Source organism: Dermacentor variabilis, chromosome 6, assembly GCF_050947875.1.
Source record: "Dermacentor variabilis isolate Ectoservices chromosome 6, ASM5094787v1, whole genome shotgun sequence".
In the NCBI taxonomy this organism is placed as follows: Eukaryota; Metazoa; Arthropoda; class Arachnida; order Ixodida; family Ixodidae; genus Dermacentor; species Dermacentor variabilis.
In genome coordinates, this window is record NC_134573.1 from 186,614,778 (window position 1) to 186,622,294 (window position 7,517).

The window sequence follows — 7,517 nt, forward strand, 5'->3', positions numbered from 1 at the left end:
GTAGTAAATGGGGTATAATAGGGCTCAGTGAGGTTAGGAGGACAAAAGAAGCATATACAGTGCTAAAAAGCGGGCATGTACTGTGTTACCGGGGCTTAGCGGAGAGACGAGAACTAGGAGTCGGATTCCTGATTAATAAGGAAATAGCTGGTAACATACAGGAATTCTATAGCATTAACGAGAGGGTGGCAGGTCTTGTTGTGAAGCTCAATAAGAGGTACAAATTGAAGGTGGTACAAGTCTATGCCCCTACATGCAGTCATGATGACCAGGAAGTCGAAAGCTTTTATGAAGACGTGGAATCGGCGATGGGTAAAGTCAAAACAAAATACACTATACTGATGGGCGACTTCAATGCCAGGGTAGGCAAGAAGCAGGCTGGAGACAAGTCAGTGGGGAAATATGGCATAGGCTCTAGGAATAGCAGAGGAGAATTATTAGTAGAGTTTGCAGAACAGAATAATATGCGGATAATGAACACCTTTTTCCGCAAGCGGGTTAGTCGAAAGTGGACGTGGAGGAGCCCGAATGGTGAGACTAGAAATGAAATCGACTTCATACTCTGCGCGAACCCTGGCATCATACAAGATGTAGCCGTACTCGGCAAGGTACGCTGCAGTGACCATAGGATGGTAAGAACTCGAATTAGCCTAGACTTGAGGAGGGAACGGAAGAAACTGGTACACAAGAAGCCAATCAATGAGTTAGCGGTAAGAGGGAAACTAGAGGAATTCCGGATCAAGCTACAGAACAGGTATTCGGCTTTAACTCAGGAAGAGGACCTTAGTGTTGAAGCAATGAACGACTATCTCATGGGAACCATTAAGGAGTGCGCAATAGAAGTCGGTGGCAACTCCGTTAGACAGGAAACCAGTAAGCTATCGCAGGAGACGAAAGATCTGATCAAGAAACGCCAATGTATGAAAGCCTCTAACCCTACAGCTAGAATAGAACTGGCAGAACTTTCTAAGTTAATCAACAAGCGTAAGACAGCGGACATCAGGAACTATAATATGGATAGAATTGAACAGGCTCTCAGGAACGGAGGAAGCCTAAAAACAGTGAAGAAGAAACTAGGAATAGGCAAGAATCAGATGTGTGCGTTAAGAGACAAAGCCGGCAATATCGTTACTAATATGGATGAGATAGTTCAAGTGGCTGAGGAGTTCTATAGAGATTTATACAGTACCAGTGGCACCCACGACGATAGTGGAAGAGAGAATAGCCTAGAGGAATTCGAAATCCCACAGGTAACGCCAGAAGAAGTAAAGAAAGCCTTAGGAGCTATGCAAAGGGGGAAGGCAGCTGGGGAGGATCAGTTAACAGCACATTTGTTGAAGGATGGTGGTCAGATTGTTCTGAAGAAACTGGCCACCCTGTATACGCAATGCCTCATAACCTCGAGCGTACCGGAATCTTGGAAGAACGCTAACATAATCCTAATCCATAAGAAAGGGGACGCCAAAGACTTGAAAAATTATAGACCGATCAGCTTACTGTCCGTTGCCTACAAAGTATTTACTAAGGTAATCGCAAATAGAATCAGGAACACCTTAGACTTCTGTCAACCAAAGGACCAGGCAGGATTCCGTAAAGGCTACTCAACAATAGACCATATTCACACTATCAATCAAGTGATAGAGAAATGTGCAGAATATAACCAACCGTTATATATAGCTTTCATTGATTACGAGAAAGCGTTTGATTAAGTCGAAACCTCAGCAGTCATGGAGGCATTACGGAATCAGGGTGTAGATGAGCCATATGTAAAGATACTGGAAGATATCTATAGCGGCTCCACAGCCACCGTAGTCCTCCACAAAGAAAGCAACAAAATCCCTATAAAGAAAGGCGTCAGACAGGGAGATACGATATCTCCAATGCTATTCACAGCATGTTTACAGGAGGTATTCAGAGGCCTGGAGTGGGAAGAATTGGGGATAAAAGTTGATGGAGAATACCTTAGCAACTTGCGATTCGCTGATGATATTGCCTTGCTTAGTAACTCAGGAGACCAATTGCAATGCATGCTCACTGACCTGGAGAGGCAAAGCAGAAGGGTGGGTCTGAAAATTAATCTGCAGAAAACTAAAGTAATGTTTAACAGGCTCGGAAGAGAACAGCAGTTTACGATAGGTAGCGAAGCACTGGAAGGGGTAAGGGACTACATCTACTTAGGGCAGGTAGTGACCACGGATCCGGATCATGAGACTGAAATAACCAGAAGAATAAGAATGGGCTGGGGTGCGTTTGGCAGGCATTCTCAAATCATGAACAGCAGGATGCCACTATCCCTCATAAGGAAAGTGTATAACAGCTGTGTGTTACCAGTACTCACATATGGGGCAGAAACCTGGAGACTTACGAAAAGGGTTCTGCTGAAATTGAGGACGACGCAACGAGCTATGGAAAGAAGAATGATGGGTGTGACATTAAGGGATAAGAAAAGAGCAGATTGGGTGAGGCAACAAACGCGGGTAAACGACATCTTAGTTGAAATCAAGAAAAAGAAATGGGCATGGGCCGGACATGTAATGAGGAGGGAAGATAACCGATGGTCACTAAGGGCTACGGACTGGATTCCAAGGGAAGGGATGCGTAGCAGGGGGCGGCAGAAAGTTAGGTGGGCGGATGACATTAAGACGTTTGCAGGGACAACATGGCCACAATTAGTACATGACCGGGGTAGTTGGAGAAGTATGGGAGAGGCCTTTGCCCTGCAGTGGGCGTAACTGGGCTGATGATGATGATGATGACGTGCGAAAACCACTTTCTTAGTATGAGGCACGCCGTAGTGGAGGACTCCGGAAATTTCGACCACCTGGGGTTCTTTAACGTGCACCTAAACACGGGTGTTTTCGCATTCCGCCCCCATCGGAATGCGGCCGCCATGGCCGGGATTCGATCCCGCGACCTCGTGCTCAGCAGCCCAACATCATAGCCACTGAGCAACCACTGCGGGTCAGAGCTCCCTAAGGACACTGACACACACATAGCATAAAATGGTCATAAACCCTTTCGAGCACCTTTCTAAAGAAATTTTATTGCGACAGCAATTACGGGGACAATGCAGGCGCAGTTCTGCTGTCGCCGTGGTGTTCCAAGTCCAAGGGCGATAACACCATTGCCACGCGCCGTGTATGCTGCACGTGCGAGTGAGAGCGTGCCACGGTGAGCCGACGATGGCGGCTCAATCTCGCGCGCGCAATGGCAGAAAGCGGGCAGGGAGCGCGCCGCACTGTCTTCCGTCTAGACTGCCTCGATGCGCGCGCCCGCGCTTAGAATGGTGTCAGCTTTTGAAAGGGCAGGTGCCATAGAGTTAGTATAACCAGCTCTAGAGGAAAAGCTGGCCCGAAAAAGTGGGAACCGCGAGGGCGCAGCCCTGTTAGAGTACTCTAGCCATGGAGGAAGGAAACTGAGGAGAGGCCATAGAGTTTTAGCCATAGAGTTTCTCACCACATTACCTAGAGGGAAATCTGGCGCTGCTGCGCTCCGGTATGCATGGGAATACAGGTATATTGTGACTTCGGATTTGCATCGTTCTCGGAGAGACAGGACACCTTGAAGACGCGCTTGGCAAGTACCGTTCCGTATGTCACACTGATTCATATTCTACTAAAAGAGCACGTGAAAAGCTGTTTTAGCTTTATTATTACGCGAAAACATGTTTTGTTTAACTATGAGAACTTGTTATTGTATGTACGACTACATGTTACGTAAAAAGTATCAGCGGGCCGCTAAAGTGACGAGGACAGACGACAAGGTTCGCGCTCGCTTTGAAACAGTTGGTCGTCTGTTCTTGCTTTTCTTCGCTTGGTCATGCATTGTGGGTGAGTAAAGATGTAATATGCGTGAATGGAAACATTTTATGAAGATTTTACTTTGAGAACGCGCTATTTGCGTAGCCATATCCACGTTTTAGACGAAGCCTCTTACAACACCAGCCAACACGAGCCTCGCAGACGGCACGGTGCCCACTTACGAAACTCCCATACACGGCGGCGCCAGATTTCCCTCTAGGTGTTATAGTGAGAAACTCTATGCCCTACCACCTCCGCGCGCTAGGAGAAAAGTGTGGAGGAAATGACGTAGTAGGTTCCCCTTTGTTTTGCTGTTCTTTTTTTTTAATTTCTTTGCTGCAGTGCCCTTGGGGCCACTGCAGCAAAGGGCAAGTTGGCGGTTCTTAACCTGGTCGGCGGAAACGTGTATGGAGGTGGTGGTGGTGAAAAACCTTTATTGATGAGAAGGCCAAATGTAAAAACAAATTATGTAGGGCTTTAGGTTTGACATGCGATCGCGCATCAACATCTGACGCTATAGCAGATTCGTGCCTTTTGTGCTACCGAAGCCACGAAGTGCTCTGGAATATACCTTCACATGTAAGTAAACGAATGTATCTTCTTGTTCAGAACATCACGCGAGTAGACAGCTCCTGTCATGCATCACAATCGTTTGAGAAGGGTCGCAGTAGAGAATTTTTTTACATGCGAAGCGGTGTTTTTATTTGCAGGTTTCCCTTCAGTAGGAAATTGATGGACAGGCGGACCAGCGCACCAGAATTGTACTGGCGAATCCACAAGCAAGTCATAGAATCTGTTTAATTGTTGCACTTTGAACAACTCTGCCAAATCATGCTTCTACAAAGGCCACAACAGAAAAACAGCCTGATGCCGAGTATTTCTGCGCCACGAAGCAATCAAGAAGCGAGTGCCTAATACGGACGAAATCGAGTGCATTAACCCACATATTAATAGTGTAGGCCTTTTATTAACTGTGCAATAGTTTCAACACTTCCTTGCATGCCATTTCATGTGGCATATTTTTTTCTGGTCACAAATGTGTGCAGCGAATCTATTTGCATGATCGACTACGGGCCTGTGGGACCGTTCAGTTGCACTTGATGCTGAGTCTTTTACATGTATCCATAAACTGCAGATATGCACATCAGATCCCTACGAGCATTTTCAAAATTCAATTTTAGACACCAGGCACATATATGTAATACTGACATAATCTCAAATACCAGTAAGGAGCTGGGACACATTTTTGTTGAGTATACTCGCAGGTAAAATAGGTAGATCATGTGGACAGCTGCAGCTCATTTTCCTTATATCAGTGTGTACAAGGGGTATGCAAAAATAACATTTTTCTCGCGCACCGATTATCTTGCTTGTATAAGCAAGATAACCCACCACGTTAGTGTAACATATGTTGTACATTACACTAATATGTGCTTTAATTTACCAAGTCAGATGAGTTACTTTTATGGCTCATTCAGTCAAATCACACAAGCTGTATTCATCAATCTTCCATTGGATTTGGCAAATGTTTAATGAAACATGTTCCCCTGTTATGCAGATATGCAATGACAAGCCCTTCTGTGTGTTCCAAAGGTAAACTTTGGGCTCTAAATTAAAGAAGACATTTCTAGTCAGAAACAACAAGCAAAAATGGTGAATGCATAGTATCAGCAGCCCAAGGTACAGAAATTATGAGAAGTGTTGAATGATTTAAAGAAAGAATGGTATTTGAAAATGCAAGACTCTTTAGTGGAGGTCAAGCAAGTCAATGTACGTAGAATACTCTGCAAAATTATGCGAGTGATGGCATGGCAAACAATGCATCAGGAAGTGCAGTTTTTCTGCAAAAAGAAGCTGATGATTGTCATTACATAAGTCACTTAAGCATCATGAGACCGTTGCTTGACCAATTCAGAAACAAACCAAAAAACAAGACACGCAAAAATAAACAATTTAATGATGCTCTCTCCACAAGGATAAATAAAAATAAATGGATCACATCTAATGTGGACATATCAGACGCCTTGTGAAACACTGAAGGAAAAATTCAGTTTCGAGCTATGGCACTTGCCGCATAGATGTGGGGGGGCCTTGCACGAATACTGATAGTTACCACTGCATCTAGAAATTGAAAGCACTCATGCAGACAAGGATGATTCTTTAAATTTTTGGCTACCACTTCAAATGCCTCCACTAAGTGTTACAATGTTGCACGCAGCCATACTAAGGATCGCACAGCAACACTTGCAGGTAAAAAGCAAAAGCAGCCAAAGTGCTGGTGTATTCTGGACACTGTCTTTGAAAACTTTTAGGCAAGAACAGTGCAAGAAGCAGACATAAGAACTGCATTTATTTCCATAATTCCCCATTTGAATGGCCTTTTCTTTTTGCTTAGACAATGCCTACGCCTAGCCACAGCAGCTCCCTCATGCAGACACTGCAAGCCAAGAGGCCGTAGAGGCAAATTCAGGTAAGAGGCAAGAAGCAATAGCACTGGTAATTACATTCATCTAATTTCTTTCTTTTTCTTACATTTAGGCAGCCAGCGCACCCCGAACAGCCACCTTGACTGCGGGTGTGTCACCCTAGTCGCCAAGGAAACATTTGAGGGAAAGCGACAGGCAATGTGAACATTTCTCCATGTAAACGATACTCTTTCTCTCGGATGACTCCTACGCCTCGCCACGCCAGCTCACCTGTGCAGACTCCACCAACAAAGATGCTGCGGAGGCACGTGCAGGTCAGAGGCAAGAAGCAGTGGCACTGGTGCTGACATTCACCCAATTTCTTTCTTTTTCTTACACTGAGGCAGCCAGCACACCTCGAACAGCCGCCTTGACTGCGGGTGTGTCAGCAGATTCCTCTTGTACATATGCTCATAATAAACTTCAGTAAACTTGAACTTTGCGCATTGGACATCGCACATTGGATTAAGGTTTTGATATCCACATGTGCAAAAGGCCTATACTTCTCTCACATATACAAAATTAGGTTCTATGTAGTTATTAGTGTTACAATAAAATAAAAGTAAACAATCCGATCGTGGAATTGTGTTTATTAGAGTAATTCCTATGACAGTTATTGACAAGTTGACAACTTGAACAGGTCAATCGCTCACGGGAAGAAATTGTATGTATACATATAGAAAAAAAAAGAGGTATGTGTGTGTTTTTGTAGGGCGGGGGGAGGTATAGGATTACGGAGGTACAAAAAAACGTACTAACACCGTCCTCTAGACCCACTGCTTTAAGGTACCATAACAAAGCGTATTATGCATAAAGTTAATACAACTCTGATATTATTACACACGCCAGGCAACGCGAGCTACATTTGCCATGACTCGCATTCGCGACTGCACCGGATGCCCTCCATATTATTCTGGTTAATCTTGCTCACTGCACCGAGGCAAAAGAACGATCATGGGAGCTGGTGCCTTTAAAGTATATCAACCTTGTGAGGCACCGCTGCGCGTGCCAGAGGAGCTGTCCGGGCTAACACTCCCTGGCACACACCTGCCTCGGCGGCCCCAACCTACGTACCGTTCTACTTCGAGCTTTGATCCCCCCACTGTCCCTTGGGTGCCCTGGTGTTCCTGCGCCGCCTGCTTTATTATAATCTCAGGTGCTCTCCCGAGACTTCCGTTTGTCGGTTACATGTGCCCTACAACTGGATCAGCACTTGTAATAAAAAAAAACGATCTATCGTCGCGACTTTAGA

At 45.2% G+C, this 7,517-nt stretch overlaps 1 long non-coding RNA gene across 1 annotated transcript; it reads left to right on the plus strand.

Annotated features, from left to right (window-relative positions):
* The first annotated feature begins 4,002 nt into the window (after positions 1 to 4,002).
* Positions 4,003 to 6,702, plus strand: LOC142585956 (uncharacterized). Its single transcript, XR_012829161.1, has 4 exons — positions 4,003 to 4,379; positions 4,511 to 4,579; positions 6,196 to 6,270; positions 6,339 to 6,702. It is a non-coding gene; the product is annotated as an uncharacterized LOC142585956 (long non-coding RNA).
* Positions 6,703 to 7,517: the final 815 nt, after the last annotated feature.